Source organism: Sinohyriopsis cumingii, chromosome 3 (assembly GCF_028554795.1).
Source record: "Sinohyriopsis cumingii isolate HCF-2022 chromosome 3, ASM2855479v2, whole genome shotgun sequence".
Classification (NCBI taxonomy): Eukaryota; Metazoa; Mollusca; class Bivalvia; order Unionida; family Unionidae; genus Sinohyriopsis; species Sinohyriopsis cumingii.
In genome coordinates, this window is record NC_142963.1 from 141872892 (window position 1) to 141890155 (window position 17264).

A 17264-nucleotide genomic window follows, 5' to 3' on the forward strand; every position below is an offset into this window, starting at 1 on the left:
GAGTCGACAATGGATGGTTAGACTGGAAACTACCCCGGTTCTTAAAGTCAAAGCGCGGACGTGAAGGAAAACATCCCTCCACGGTTTTCGAGCCGCAACGTTCAATGAGTGTCATGAGAGGGATAGTAAGAAGTCAAAGAGCATGAATCAACATTCTTATAGCCAAACAAAAGACAAAGGCATTTTTTCAAAACACAACATTTTTTTATTCAAAATCACTTAACACTAACAAACTCTAACATTTTTTTTAACAATAATCCAACAATATAACATCAAACATTTTTTTCAAATCTCAAACATTTTTTTTCAATTAACACTCTACTTTAAACAGGGTTGACAACGTTGAGAAAGAAATTGTGATTTCCACTGATGGAAGTCATTAGGCCATTGACATACGTTTCCAGCTTGAGACAAAAGATAAGCATAATGGTCACAAAACTATCGATCTACTTTCACATCGTTTCTAGAAGAAGAACGAGGATCAAAATGAGTCACTAAATGTTCTAAGGAATAGCCCAGGCTGCGATGATGCAGAAAATACACACAGTACTGTCCACACACCAAGGAATCTGTGCCTTGTAATTTCACATTATTGAATCGGGTGGTCTGAGCATTTCTTCTCATAAAGTCAATGATATCGTCTTCCAAAGGGGGCAATCCGTACGAATCGAAATATTCCACACATCCTTCTTGAGGAAAGTAGACGGCTACCCAGTGGGTTCCTGGGAGATGACTGTCGTCTGTGTTGATCACATAAGCTAGATGGTCTTGAGGTTTGCGATGAGGGAGTTCATCTTTAGCACAGACGACAGGATTCCAAGAAGCCGTATACGAACTGTGGTTCAAAAGGTAATAAAGTTCTCAGGTATCCATTGATTTGTGTGTTTTCTTCTTCACAGGTAATAATAAGTGATTAATTCGATCCTGACTTTTTGCTTGAAAATGTCTGACAAATAACCGTTTCTTCGCTTCGTCTCCTCACTCTGATTCAGGAGAGCTTCGATACGATCGATCTCTTGAGTGGTTAATGGTGGACAAGAATGTTCACACAAGTCTTTATACCACTGGTGCAACACGACTTCGTCCGAGATGAGACTCCAAGCTTCGTCCAAATACTCGTCCAATTTTTCTTCTTGACTCAGCATCAGGCATTTATCGTGTTGAATTTGACTGGGATGATCGTTTTGACATCCATAGCAATTTTTCTTGATCAATTCCGTCATTTTTTTCGACCAAGTGTTTGGCAAAACAGGAGACTAAATGGGCTTCTTGTTCTGGCCATCTTGACTTCATCATGATAACTTCTTCTTTCACAGTCTCCTCACATTCCATGTCTAAAGTTTCTCCACTAGGTAAAGAGGGATAACAGTCTTCCATGGTTTCTAATAATCTAGAATGACTTCTCTCAAACTGTTGATTTCTATCGTATTATCGAATTCTGCATACAGGATGACGTTCACCGTTTCATCAGGGACTCGGTTTGCAAACTGAATTTCCACACGAATCTGACCAGATTTTAAAGGGTGGAAATGTCCCTCGTCGCTGCCTTGGTCTGGAGTGAAATCAAAAGCCCACAAAGCATAGCCTCCTGCATAATCCTCGTACGTAATGCCGTGACTGAAGTTGCTTCCTAACTGACCGGTGGCTTCGTACAAGGACAAGTACGACCTCAAGTAATTCTTCTTGGTAAAGTAAGGTTCGAAAGGTCGGGTACACAAGGTTTTGCCATCGCGACTGACTTCGATCTTGGACACGCCAAAGTGTTGAAAGTAGAAAGGATTTTTATTGGCAGCTCCGTTGAAGGCTGTATTCTCGACGATACCAACGATCAAACGTTTGGGTAACTGTCCTTGGAACAGATGATCTTCGATCATGGATCGTTGCCCCATGGGAATGGTGAAGGTTTTCACTTCCACGCGTCGTATGGGATACTTGGCGGTCGTTCTGCTCAACGTCTGACTGATGTCGTTTCCCACTTTAGGTAACACTTCCACGCGTCGTACGTAGAGCCTGGCTTCCTCGATGACAGTTTTGCAAGCACTAGTACCTATCAAATGGAAAGCGGCATTACTACGATTCAATCTCAGGCGAACATTCACCCCGTTCAGCAAATATTTCTCTTGCAACCACATGTCCAAATGCAAACGATCCATCAGCTCTAAACTCTGTCCGTCTTTGATTTTGTCTCTTCGTTCTAGAAATCCATCATTTTTTGGTTTAGTTTTATCCTTTGTATCAGTTTCGAATGTTTCAAATTCGCCCGCATCGTCAGCTTCCCATACCACACAGGCATTGAGATGAGTGTTCTTGGCGTCTATTCCGTACGTCAAGAGATTTTCCAGGTACGCTCGATAAGGGTAAGTATCCATGCTGCTACTGACTAGTTTGTTATTCAAGTACAAGTCCACTCCACTGAACAAGGAATGCATGAAATTGTTGACGGGAGCTATTACCTCATCGCCATCTAGGGACGAATTGTCCTCATCGACAACTTTGACTTTCAGGTACAAGTAACTGCTATTCAGATCGATGTAATCTTCAGGCTGTCCTTTGATTTCAAACTCGATGGGAGCTGAGGCTGTCAAAGAGGAGACGGGGTGAAATTCCACCCACTGGGATTCTTGCATGGTCATCATGGGGGGGGGGGGGGGCATGCCCCGAAAAAAATCCAGTTCCGACTTGGAACAAGCGCAAGATTCTCGGTGCATTTTTCTGTGTCTCAATACTTTAATAATCGAAAACGTCTAAGTCTCGAACAGTTCTTCTTTTCTTTGTCTTTCTAGCTTTAGACGTGTGAAGTCTGGTGAAAGGGTGTTTTCTTCGTCGTCTCTTTCTGCCTTGTCCTTGCTGTGGCGTCAGGCAAGTAGGAATGCCTGACTCAGTAGCGTGCAGGGCATTTATAGGTGTTTCTCGTCGGCCCAAAAGGTCTTTACCCGTTTGCAGCAAGACATTTTTGCCTGCCCTCATGAACGCTTCTTTAGGGTTTTGTTTGTCGATGATGACATTTTGGAGAAATTCTTTGCCTAGTGTCAGTGCGGCATCTTTCAAGGCGTGCAATCCGCGTGTCACCATCGGTTTCAAGACTGGGACCACCGAACGAAAGGCCGATTTCGACATATCTCCTAAACCGTGTCCTCGCTGTCGAGCAACCCCTCGGTACACTGGATACATGACTTACGAATCGTGAGAGAACCGTTTTCGAAAATGGAGTTTCACCGTGACTTTTCCTTTGGTGAATGGAATATTTTGTCCCAAATCTCCTTTTATAGCAATGTTGACCGTGTCCAAATAAGACTTACTGACAGGCAAATAGTGAGGATGTACAAATTCGCGGTGGACGTGATAAGTGTTTCCACCTTCCTCGTCTTCGCTCGTGGCAGAATCCACTTTGAAAGGAATGACACGCAGTAACGGTACGGAGGTGTGTCCCACCACGTTGTACTCCACCACATCGGAGTACACAAACATCAAATTCAGTCCTTGGTTCAGTTCTACCGGGGCACGAAATAACTTGCTAAAAGACTCGTTGTCGTAAACGACTGGCAATTCGTTTTTCTTGAGCATGGCCATTCTCATATCCATGTCTCCGCCCAACATGTCAAACAATTCAGGACAAAATAAAATGGACACGATTTTACTCCCGTCAAATTTCATCAAGAACCGACGAGCTGCTTTGTGGTATTCCATGGTGACACTTTTTTTGACACTTTCCAAAGCTTTCAGAAACACGACATTAAACCTGGAGGCTATGGTGCTCACCAAATGTTGACCACTAAAATAATAGCCTGGAGGAATGAACAAGTGATAGGTGGTGTACTTATGATTTTTTGTGCCAGGGGTTTTCTTGTCATATTTGCCATGGGTATCCAAGTACTGTTGCAATTGTTCGTCATAAACTTCCACATCAAAAAAGTTTTGATTGGGAAGGACATTGAGGACTTGGGTCGGGTGAATCATTTCTACTAAAGCCACTTCCCAATGGGCTTCGTGATCTAATGGGATGGCCTGAGGTAATTTGGCCGTGTAACAGCACAACTTGTTGTTGGGAAACACCTCCATGGAACTGTCACTAGGTAACCTTAAGTAAAATTGGTTTTGGTGACTCATAATTCCAGAGTTCTGTGGCTGTCCGAGGGGTTACTGGACGTCAGAGGCGTGTCTCCGCTCAAAATGGGGTTCTGGTTGTGGTTGTTATTGGAGTGGTGACTGACACTGGCACTGGACACAAGGTTCCCGTGGTTCCCGTTCGAGGAGAATTTCAGGGAGGGATTGGGAAGCATGTAACCGATGCAACTGCTCAATAAAATGGTCCACAATTGTTTGTGTCCTTGTTGCAAACTCAAATTGGCGATGGCTGCCCCGATGACAAAATACACCACGAAGATTTGGCAGAAAAAGACGATTTGCGTTTTAGGCACACGTTCTCCGCACCACACCCACAAGGGTTGTTTTTGTAAATCTTGCACAGAAGAACTAGGTGAAGGAGTGGTCGACGTAACTGCGTCTGTGTGAAAGGGCATGATAGTCACTTCTTTTTATAGTCGATGACTTGCGAAGCGTCGATCCAAGAATCAAAACTGGGTGGATATCCTTTCCAACGTACTTTGACTTCTTTGACATGTCGTTTGCCCACTTTACGGGTTCTGCGTTCGAGAATGCTTTCGATGTCGTACACGTCGTCTTCTTTTTTGGTGACACGTTGTAACTCGGGTAAGTAAAACGTTCCTTTGAGCTCTTCTCCGTTCATGTCTTCCAATTTATAGACGGCAGGATGACGGCCATGCACTCGTCCAGTGACACTAAACAATTCGGTGGTCCAGTTAGGTAAGTAACCTTTGTCGAAAGTGCGTTTGGTTTTGCCAATGCGTACCCAATCTCCTACGGCCAACACTCTACTTTTCTTGGGGACAGCCCTCGTCGGGGACGTACCAAACAGGCGCTCAAACACCAACACTTCGTTGTCGGGAGTCACATCTTGCGGGGCACGTCCGATGCTTCGATGGTAAGATTGGTTGTACGCTTGCACCAGGTGCGGTAAGATGTCGATGTACTTCAGAGTGTGGTGATGCGTAAAATATTTCCACATGCGTTCTTTCAAAGTGCGTTGAAAACGTTCCACGATGCTGGCTTTGGTTTCGGGATTCTCGGTGGTAAAAAAATGAATGTCACGTTTCTTTAATTCTTTTTGAAAGCTTGGTTCAGAAATTCGGTACCTTTGTCCGTTTGCCATCGAAGAGGGTGACTACCGCTTTGTTTCAACACCCGTTGCAAGGCTCGCACTAACTCGCTGCTCGATTTGGAAGTCAAGGGCACGACCCAGGCAAAGTTGGAAAAGACGTCGATGACACAAAACAAATATTTGTAGCCACGATTGTAGCTGGCCAAATGAGAGACATCGGCTAAATCGGCTTGCCATTGATGATCGATGCCTTCCACTCGGGTGCGACTTCTGGAAAACTTGCGTCGAATGGGTTTGTGTAAAGTGTAGGTAGCTTGTTCTTGCAACCATCGTTGCACTTGAGGTAAACGGAGACTTTTCAGTCGAGTTTTGGCAGCACGATACAATTGTTGAACTCCTGCGTAACCTGCAGGATGGGAGGGATCGTAGTAAATGCTGGCTAAGACTTTTTCCATTTTTGTGTTTGTTTGTGTGTTAATAAGTTACCCACTCTTCGGTGATGCTACTTTGGGTGGGACGAAAGGGTGGTTTAGAAACCGATTTACGTGTCCGATGGGCTACGGGAGTAGAAGTCGAAGGTAGTGGTGGTGGAGGTGGCAATGGAATGGCTTTGGTCTTCTTTTCTTTTTTCACTTCTGGTTTCCCTTCCTTCTTTTTCACTTCTGTCGAAGGAGGAGTGGACATCATCTTTTTAACCCAAGCTTTCATTTCTTCTCGTTGGGGTGTGCGGGACGGGGTCAACAAGGATGCTGCAATCTTACTCGAAATGGGAGCTGCTGACGGTGTTTGAAACACTTCTCGCATCTCTTCTTCCTCAGGTCTTCGTGGGGTAGTATCTCTGGTGACCCCTGGGGATGGTAGTAGTGGTGGTGGTGGTGGTGGTAGTGATGATGGTGCTGGACTTTTCATCAAGGTCTTAAAATCTTTCAGAGTGGGTAGAGCTGTTTCGTCTAAAGCTTTCTGGTGAAAGAGTTGCAGTCGTTGCAAGAGGTGACCGTACTTTTGCGATTTTTCTGTTTCGGACAAATCTTGGTGATCCATCAAGGACTGCAATTCGTGTTGTAACTGGGACATCTCGCTCAAATTGGGATTGGGAGGTAAATGCGGGGTGCGTTGTTCTTGCCAACGCTGGCATTCCATCCATCGTTTGTAAGGTACTAAAGCTAGTTTTCGTCCTTCCGTGGGGTTGTCAGGGGTCGATTCTGAGATCTTGGGACTTCTGAGGGCCTTTTTATCTTGCTCCTACCAGTCCTCCCAACATGGTTCCCAAGACTCCTTTCAGTAAGGGACCTAACAAGAGAGGTAAAATGCCTCCACGTTGGACCAACATCTTCTTCTTTTGACGAATGGGAATTTTCTTTTGAACCATTTGGCGACGAACGTGACGATGTTTGCCTAAGCATTGTTTCTGGTGTTTGGACAAAGGGATCGTGCCTTTCAAGACGTTCAAACAGCATTCGCACACGGTATCGATGACCTCTTTGGAGGCTGATTGAATGAGTTTTTTTTCGTAGAGGTGGAGAAGCTTTGGACAGGACAGATAACATGTCCCCATGTTTGACTAAACGAGGAGGCAGTCCTTTCCTTTTCTTTCCTTGGGGTTGTTTAGAAGAGGGATGTTTTCTGGAGGGTTACATCCTCAGGAGCACCAAAACACTGATACCCTACTTGGTCACACACCTTTTTTTATACTGGAACGCGTCGCCACTGATTGTCTTTACGTCGTATCAACTTCAGGACAGGCATGACACGTCGTGCAGGGGCACGTAACGGACTAAATCGAGCCAGTTCTTGCTTGGACAAATCCAGTAAACATTGTAACATGCCCGATCTCTCTTGGACTTTGATTTTGGGAGAAGGTACTTTGTGAGCAGCAGCCACTGCCACTAACTTGGAGGGTCCTGCCACTAGGGAAGTTCTTGGGGTCATCAACAGAGAAGTTCTTGGTGTGATCAACGTCTCCAAGTACTCTTCAGTTCTTGGTGTCATCAACGGAGAAGTGGATGAACGTGAAGCTGCCGAAGACCCGGTCACCGCCGTGGCAGGTCGTGGTTTGCGAGTGTAAGGTTGCGTCCTGGCTGAAGTGCCTCTTTTGCGACTAGTTTTCTTCTGTGGACTTTTCTTTTTCTGGGGACTTTTTCTCTGTTTCTTTTTCTGGGGGCTTCTTTTCTTTTTCCGGGGTGGTGTCTGGTAAGAGGAGGGTACGCCACTGGAGAAGTTCTCCTTGGGGACCTGGTCTTTTTCTTCTTGGAGCTTCGTTTGACTTTTTTCTTGGGGAGAAGTTTGGGGGCATTAGGATCCCATCTTAAGAGAGAGCGAATGATGACCCCTCCTAGAGTACCGCTCCCTCCAGGTTTCAAAATGATTTGTTTTTTGGTTTGAGTGTCGATGCGGGGATCGGCCAGTTGGGTCAAAGCAACTTTATTTCGATCAAAAAAGCGTTTGGTTTGATGAGGAATCTGAATGATCCCTTGGAGTAATTGACGTGCCGTCACCGTGAACCATCGTAAGACTTCTTTGAGACTAGCTTCTAAGACACGAGCTCGTATTTGTGGATTTTTTTCTCGACTGATGCCATACAAGGCACGAATCAATTTGACGGGAAGATGCGACTGAAGGGACGTCATGTTCAAAATGTGTGTGAGACAGACGAAAAGGGTCTGAGGTTTTTATAGACTTTTTTTGTGGAGTGAAATTAAGTCGAGGACGGAGACGTGTACAGGACCGGCCATCCTTTTTGGCACTAGTGGTGAAACAAATCGCAAATCATCGGGGGTCGTAGGTTTCAAATCGACGAGTAAATAGGCATGTGGAGTTTGAGTGACATCGTCGTACGCCTGAGTCAGCCAAGGCGTTCCTAACTGTTTGGCTAAGTCTTGCACTTGCGATTTATCTCGAGGATTTTTAAACAAGACCACGTAATGCTCATTGAGACTGATGGTGCGATGGGCTTTACTTTGTTGAAACAAATTTTGGGTGATGTAAACGACACTGGCATTACGATGATGCCCTTTGCGCGTGAACCACAGTTTAATTTCTTCTTCGTCTTCTCCTAACATGTCGTCAAAAATGACCAAATGGGTTTGACGGGAGTCAGCGACGATGCCGTCGTCTTCTTTAGGAATGCCTTCCACAAACACGATGGAATCGCCTTGACTTTCTCGCAAGAGGCTGTACGCCGATTGCCACTCTTTGTAACACCACACGATTCGTTGAGGTGGACGATCGATCAAATGATGTTTATGTTCGATCAAACGTTTGACGAATTCGGTTTTGCCTGAATCGCTAGGTCCAGCAATGAGCATGTTAAAGGGATGGCGAAGATACAAAGCCTCCCAACTGGCACGATCTAAGTGTTCGTCGATGACTTTGACAGTGGATGAAGAGGGAGCAGAGACAGCAGAAGTAGCCATAGTGTCAGGAATGTCACTTGTGACACGAAAACAAACAAGACGAGAGTTTATATACTTTTTTTCAGAACACATTTATTGAATGTTTTAAACATGAATACGAAAGACAAAAATACATAAAAGCCAAAGGCTTAAGTACAACGATAAAAGGCACATGAAAATCATTAACGTGGAATAAAAACAAGTGTCTGTACAACATGTTTTGGGTAAAGTTCTGACCAGTTCTATAGGGGGTAAGGTCACACAAGTGTCCTCCCGAAAGGGTCTTTCAGGCCTGTCCACGACAGTCCTGTCCTGGGTGACGGGTTCTTCTGGTGCTGTCACTAAAACAGGTTGAAAAGTCGCAAGGTTCACAATCGCATTCCACTTCAGAAGCCCCACACTTGAATTGTGCCTGTCTAAACTTGTTTTGTGTTTCTCTGAAAGTATTCATCTTGTTCGCTCGGTCTTGGTAGTCACAATGAATTATCGATCTTGCCTAGGGTTCCTTTTTAAATACAGACCAATACCGACGTGTCCATAAGGTAAGGTGAAATGATTGGAAAGTCGCACTCGCTTCTGGTACACGATTTGATAGACTTTTTCCAAGGGTCGACTGACGATATGGTGAGTGGGTAAACATACAATCTTGTTGGGTTGATAGGTGGTCACTTTAAAGTGTTCATCCTTTCCCGATTGCAAGGCTTCTTTCAATACCCCAAAGTTCACCACTCGACTGGTACGATAATTCAGAGTCAATCCTTTCACTTTACACGTCGTGTGCACTTCTCCTTGTGGGTCCCGGTATTCGTAGCCGTAATTTTTGGGACCACCACTGACGAAACTTAGAATCTTGTCGTCGGGATGTTCGTCTGTCCAGGCTCCTAAACGGTCTCCTTCGATGTCAGGGTGATGTTGACTCGGGTGATGGATGTAAATGCATCTGTCCGTGTCAAAGTACAGGACACGTTCCCCTAACAGTTCTAAAGCTTCGTACAATTTTAAGCGAGCATGAGCTGTCACGTAAGCCGCAATGATGACATTTCCAAATGCGTCGGCTTGTACAAAGTCCAGATCTTCTTCGTAATTGACCAAGATCAAATCCTCGCGAACGACGTCCACGTGTTTCATGTATTTGGTTTTGTCGTGAATCATCTGAAAGTAGCGAGAAGGTTCTGTCAAATATTCCGTCTTGGGTAAACACGGTCGTTGTGCCATTTTACCCCACAAGCAATTTAACATCACTTTGGCAAACGATCGCCTGCCTTCGTTTTTCTCGATGTGGTCTAAAGTGATGCCTTCTTGTTCATAGTATTTCTCTTTGAATGTCTTTTCGTCTTCGGAAGTGTGACACCAGGAAGGATAGCCGCTGGCTTCTTGCTTCAGTGTCAAAAAGGCATCCACGTAGTCGGCGAAAATGCCTTTCTGCGTGGGGTCACCCTTGTGGTATTGTTGTGTCTTGGGAAAGTGGCAAATTTCGTACAATTCTAACAGTTGGTATCCCATGTCCAGAGCTTTGAACAATTCTACGCTGACCCAGGTTCCCGTCAAGGCCCGTTCTTCGTGGGTGTGCTGACAAGGCTGGTCTTGGTTGCACGTTTCGGCACAAGTACGGCACAAAGGAAACATCAGTTTGCCTTGGCAATGGTGAGGTAAGACGGGATGGTATAGGTTCGTGGGAGGCAAAACTTTACACTTGATCAAGCCTTCGTATTGTCGAATGTTTTTCAGGTCGATGTGTTCCGTGAACAATTGTGGGTGCCCTGCAGGAAAGCGACAATATTTGCACACGTAAGGATACAGCGAACACACGTCCAAGTATTTGATTTCTTCTCCTTTCTCTTCGTCGGCTTGGTACAGCAAACAGGTGGCATTGGTCCTTCCTCCGTACAAACTATCCCTCGGGTTTAGGGGGTCCATCAGCTTGTAACTTTCCACGGCACGTTTAAACTCGGGATCGGTTTTCATACGGTGATCGTACTCGTGTTCCCACATTTCCACCACTTGGTATCCTTGCTGTTCTAACTTTAGGCGTCGCTGACAAGTGTCCTGGTACAAGTCTTCCATGGTTCGTTGTAAAAACTGATTTTTAGTGCTACGATCAGGGTAACAGACGGGACATCCGTGAAATAAGCAACCGTTAAACTCGTACACGATCTTGGGGTTTTCTAAGTCCCAGCCATCGACCGAATACGTTCCGATGGTCTTTTCGCCTCCTCCGTTGCAGGCATGCTGAATCCATTTGTCTTCCTTGTCGCACAAGTAATGTAACCAACGTAGGGCTTTGACCGAGTATTGACGTTTGACATAGTGGGTCGTTTGAGGACTGATGACAGCCACGGTGTTTTCAGGCATGAATCGTTGTCGATACACTAAGGAACACGCTTTGGCAATGGTGCAAGCTTCTTTCAAAGGATCGACCCCTCCGTGTTCCATGAACAGTTCTCGAAATTTTCCACAGAAACGCCGTAAAACGTCCACGTCGGAACGACAGTACTTTAGCATTTCTTTCTGAAAGTCGAAAGGGTCGGAGGCGTGAGCCTGGTACCAAGCATAGAATGCTTCTCGTTGTTCGGTACGCATGTTGTCGGGGTCGTAATAGTGAGCCTCAGGCAAATGGGGTAGAACGGCGTGTTGATTGGCTTCCGTATTGAAAAAGTGTGGAAAGTACCCTTTAGCCATTTCTGTCATTCCAAACGTTTTAGGCATTCGACTCAAAGGCATGGCCAAATAGCTCATCGAATCTTTAAACTGCACTTGTCCCACTTGCATGAAAATGATTTTGGCTCCGTTCAAAGTGACTTTAGGACGTTCAGTGCCTTGTTCCGTACAGTATCTGAGAAGAAACTGTCCATCGTATCCGGAGAAATTGTGAGCCATCACTGTGGCATGACGATGACAATCTCCGTAACGTTCGATGTCCTCTTGGCTCCACGTCTTGTCGATGGGGTCTAAGACCCATTGGGCAAAATCGGCTAACGTGTTCGGTCCTCGAAAGATGTCTTCACGCCCTCCGGGAATCTTGCTGCAGTGAGGGCAATGACTGAAGATAGGTTCTTGAATGCACTTCTCGCACGCTCGATGAGCCACGCAGAAATTAGGACTGTGAATGCCAGTTTCTTGCATGCATTCGAAATCGAAAAAGATGAAATTGCCTTTCTTCTTGTGACCGTCCTCTTTCTCTGGTGGGGGTTGGTATTTTTGCACGTAGCATTCGTGTTTCAAGTCCACGATGTGGTGTCAAATGTGACATTTTTTTTTCCTGAACATATGTGTGTCTTGGCACTGTTGGTACGTAGGCCTTGTCCACACGTAGGGCACAATCTGAGCAGTTGACAAGCACATTTCTGCTGTGAACCTTGCGTCTTCAGATGTTGTTGGTAACAGGCAGGGCTGACAAACGTGCGCAGACAAGCAGGACAATGTACTCTTTCTTGTCCTTCGCTCAGACAGGGTGGAGAGGCCAAACATCCTGAACATTTCCATTCGCAATGTTTGTGTTGCTCTCGATTGTTATAGCCATAGTCACATTTCTCACAGTAATAACTGTATCCCAGGAATCCAGTGATAGTGGTAATGGTATCGAAATGGTCATCGTGATAATAGACATGAATGTATTTTCCGTCCTTAAAGTCTTTCCCTCGAAACAACAGAGGTCCGCGCGCATTTCTTGAGGGTGCACTTTCAAGGTGTAGAATGGAGCTAGGACATCTTGCAATTTTTGCATCTCAGGAGTGCCACAGGGTGTGTCTTTGGACAGTCCGGCTTGTTGTAACAGGAGTTCTGCTTCGTTTCATTGTTTGGCTCGGTCGGATCGTTGAATAGTTTTCCAGGCTCTTTTCCATTCTACCGTGTCGTTCTTGTTGGCATAGGTTCGTCCCACAACGATGACTCGGGCTAAACACATCTGGTCTTGAGAATTGTGAATTTGGACGAGACTCTTTTTGGTGTTGCGAAGGTCGTTCACCAATAACACCTTACTGCGTTGTCCGGTCCCTTGAGGAGGAGAGACGTGGGTCATTTTCAGTGTGGCTTTACCATCGGTGATGTCAAACTGATCATTAGATTGTTGTACGTGTTGAATCTTGTCCATGACTTTGGAAGGGGTTAGTTCTGCGGGTCTGCTAAACTCGATCCAAACAGGGGATTTCAAGCTGTCGTGATCTATGGATAGTGTCAAGCGATCGTCTTCTTTGGGTTGACATTGTCGCTTGAGTGCGGTGAGCAAAGAATCCCACATCTCGGTGATAAACCCTTCTGCTTTCTCCAATGGTACGTCGGACTTGAAATCTTTAAACTTCACTGTGTAGGTGTAAGCCGTGGTTCTAAATTTTCTAGAGGAGCGCTTTTCCGTCTCTCGAATGGAATAGTACTTTTCAGGGTTGACTAAGGGTGGTGAACTTTGTTTAGAGGGTTCGGATTCTGGTTCACTCATGTCCTCTTCAAAATCACTGGCATGAATTTGTGCCAAGACTTCAGCTCTGGTACGAGGCGATAGATCACGTTTCTGCCTCTTACTTTCTTCTTCTTTCTTCTCGAATGAATAGGATGGTTTCATCTTGAGTGCAAAACGTCAAATGACTCAAGTTTAAACACCATAGACTAATTTATGGTCATGGCAAACCAGCGTATATAAAAGAATGTGTGTCTTGTCTTTTCACTATTCATTTCACTCTCAAACCGAGCACAACGATGGAAGAGACTACCCAGATGGAACGTTTCATCAGAGCTTTGCGAGGGGTCATTAGAAAATTCTCTTCAGACCAGCCGACGGACTACTCTCCTTCCTTTCGAGATAAAAGTCAAGATACTTGCTATATCTGTCAGAAGAAAGGGCATTGGTCTTCAGAGTGTTCAGACCGTCAAAAAAGAAAAAAAACAGGGGCTAGAAAAGACAAAAGTCAAGATACCTGTTATTATTGTCAAGAAAAAGGACATTGGTCTCCAGATTGCCCAAAAAAGAAACAAGAGGAGTCAGAAGAAAAGAGGGATTCTTCAGAAGAAGAGAGAGATTCTTCAGAGGAAGAAAACAGTCAGGTGAAGATAAAGAAACAGGAGAAGAAAAGAAGAAGGGAAGAAAGTGAGGAGGAAGAGGAGGAAAAGACTGTGACGGTGAAGAAATTAGAAAAAGAGAGAGTAAAAAAAGAAACAGAAGAAGTGTATGAACTTTATAAAGTGTTCTGTTGTGAATTGTGAATTGGATTGTAACTATGGAGAAAAGAATACATTAATTATATAAGGTAAGTGTCTTTGAGTTTTGATTTTAAATAAGAAGCTACACTCACGCACTCATACACAGACACATACTATAAGGGTAAAATGTTTTTTTGTGTTGATTTTTGAGTTATTGGCAAATTGAAAGGCTATCTCTTTTCGAGAGAAGTGGGTGGCCCTGAAAAGGGCCTTTTTTTGGTGTAGGGGTGAGTTTAAGCAATCAACTTTAACTGCCTTAAGCTTTTGCCACGGCCGAGGCCTACTTCTGATGATGATGATTGGGTTGAAATCACTAAGGGTGGTACGATAGGCTTAGTCACAGGGTTGGCGTGTTTAGCTCGGGAAGGTCGTATTCTCTTCGGTCGTGATAAAGAAGTCTGATACATTTGTTTCAGACTTCTTAACTCCGCTAAAATGTCCAACAGTACCGTGGCCGTTTGATTTTCACCCTCTTGTTTCTTTGCTGCTACTTCTTCTTGTTGTTGTTTTTTTCTTACCTCTTCTTGTTGCTGTTGCTGTTGCTGTAGGAGAAAAGCTTGTTCCGCTTCCTTTTGTCGTTGCTTAAATTTCTCCAATTCTTCTTTCAGTCTCTGTCTAAAATTCTCCACTTGCGGTAATGAAGAATGAGACGAAGGTTCCGGAACAAATTCTTGCGAGGTAAGAAAATCCACAAAATCCCAATGTACCTCTTCTGAAAGTAAGTCCGGGTTCCCTTGGGCGGTCTCCACTGCTGGTGCACCCCAGTGAATCGTTTTCTGAGTTTCCGTCATGTTGAATCACTGTCTCGCATTGATTGACTGCACACAGGCGCTAGCGAATCTATATAGACCACGTGACGTCACAGACTGCTCTCTTCGGATTGGATGCGGGCTGACTGAATTTTGTCACGCGTGTTTGGATTGGTCAATGAACTCAATCCGTTTCAATCCTTCCTCTCCCTATAAATAAGCGCAGTTCAGCGCAATCACTCACCTGTTCTCGGAGCCTCAAGATGTGGACCGACGTTCAATCTTCCACCCTTGTGTCAACAATGATGTTCAGGACGGACGTACCCATGTATGTCCGATCCAAGTGGACTGTTGTCGATAGGACAGATACTAGTCTATGGATGAGAAGAGTTTACATAGAAAGACAAGGATGCCTCAAGAGGGTACTTGTGTATGGACCTGCAGTTAGAAGGAGTTTAAGAAGAAGAAGATGTGACAGATGCCGTCTATGTTAATATTAACATAAAACCAAAGGTCCTTTCCAGGGCCACTCCTATTTCTCGAAAAGAGACTGACTTTCCATTGCCTGCACTTTTTAAAAAAAATTTTTTTTAAAAAAAATCCCATGTTCAATTCCCCTTGTCCCTAAAGTAGTTTTTTTTTCTAACATGTTCAATTCCCCTTGTCCCTAGACAAACCCAAACTCTATTCCCATGTTCAATTCCCCTTGTCCCTAGACAGACCCAAACTCTATTCCCCATGTTCAATTGCCTTTGTCCCTAGAATGATATTTTTTTTCCATTGTTCGAATGCCTTTGTCCCTAGAATGGATATTTCCTTTTTTTTTTCTTTCTCCAATGTTAAATTCCATTGTCGCTAATCTTACCCAGGGTTTTTTGCCCATGTTAAATTTCCATTGTCGCTAATCTTACCCAGGGTGGTTAATGTTAAATTTCCATTGTCGCTAATCTTATCCAGGGGTGTTTTTAATGCTAATTCCCATTGTCGCTAATCTCAACCCATTCACTACTGCTATATATGCAGATTTGTAAAACAAAAATAAATGTTTTGGCAGTAAAATTCTATACACATTCAATCCAATTCACGTATTTGCATTAGATGACTTGCTTTGACATTTTAAATGCTTGTAAGTAGAGAAGGTGACATCAGTCTTTACTTACAGCTGTAAAGATCGATGAGAACCAGACGATCGTATTCCTGGGTATACTGAAAACCCATATTTGTATTATTGTGGGGGGGGGGGGGAATGCATCGATCCCATGAATCATCCCTCCATGGGCGAATAACCTTGAACATAACAAATGAGTACAATACATGTAGTCGCATATATTCGCCGAATGTGAATATTGTATAATTGATATGACAAGTATACAGCAGAAAAGTTTGCCTGAGATTAATCTGGCACTCCAAAGTTTGTTTGGTTGTTGTTTTTCGACTGGCAGAGAGAGCCATAAATACCGCTATATTGTGCAGTCATTGGAATTTATTGTTGTTGTTGTAGGGTTTAACGGCATTTTTCAGCACAAGATAGGCTATACATGGCGGCCAGTATTAATGGTGGAGGAACAACTCGAGGAAACCCCGGAAAGAACCACCGACCCACGAGAAGCTACTGGCAAGCTTTCCCACGTACCCACATTAGCCGAATCCGAGACTCGAACCAACGCAGACAGAGGTGAGATGGCGTGATCCGTAACGGAGAGCGTTTTAGACCACTCGGCCTGTCGGGGCCTCCTCATTGGAATGTATTATGTATGGAATGCCTCGAAAACAAATACTACATTGGAACGGTTTGAGGTGTTTATGGTTGCATTCAAATTCCAACTTTATTCCATGGGTGACGCTCGCATTTCTGTCTAAACGTCACTGCAATCACAAGTCGATATTTTAAAAAAAAAAAACTTCATTGCTGCAACCACCAGCTCTTGTTATGACCCTATTTTTCAAGCAATTTGCAATTAATATCCATGCAGTCATGTCTCCACGGCCAATATAACAAGAATTCTATTGCATTTTCATGGTCAGAAGTTGTAAGTTTCGAGGTGTCCCGGCTTCATTTCTGCAGAATTCGTCTTATACGGTTATGCGTCTCTCAGCTAGTTAAAAAATAAAAAAGCAGCACAAAAAAAACCAATAAAAAACGAACATGATAATATTGGAAATAAATATGAGTACCATACACATACAAGTTAATGGATTTTTATTTAGCTGACCCAGTCGTCATCCCAAATTTCATTCACTGAGGAATATTGAACCTTTCGAAAGAAGTAATACTTTAAAATTATGTCAATGGTCCGACTACATGGAATCATAGAAACTGTCTTTCTACACATGAATCAAATGTAGCTTAAACATTTATTCGAGAATTTGACAATGTTTGAAATTTAGACCCATGTTATTCACATACATATAGGTCATTTACTCCAACACTGTGACCTTGATATTTATCATTGTTCCAAAGTACATTTACCATTCCCGGCAGCCCTTTAAAATGTATCACGGGCCCAGCGGTTCTGCGTCTTTCATCCCGACTTCCCCCTGTCCAGTCCCTTCCATGGATAACACGAGATCAGTCCCTTCCATGGATAACACGAGATCCAAAGTTAAGATACGTTAAAATCTCTTCCGCTTCAGAAATTAATCCGGTACACGATTCCAGCTCCCAACAATTTCAGTAAAATCTTTGAACATTTTTCGTTCTTTCGCTAATTTTATTGCTGTTCTTGTCATAAAGAAATATTCGCTAGCAGACGA

The 17264-nt window shown here is 44.0% G+C and overlaps 1 long non-coding RNA gene across 1 annotated transcript in view; it reads left to right on the top strand.

Annotated features, from left to right (window-relative positions):
- LOC149803975 (uncharacterized) overlaps positions 1-17264 on the top strand; it is a 119491-nt gene that overhangs the window by 26917 nt on the left and 75310 nt on the right. The gene's annotated exons all lie outside the window — the stretch shown is intronic.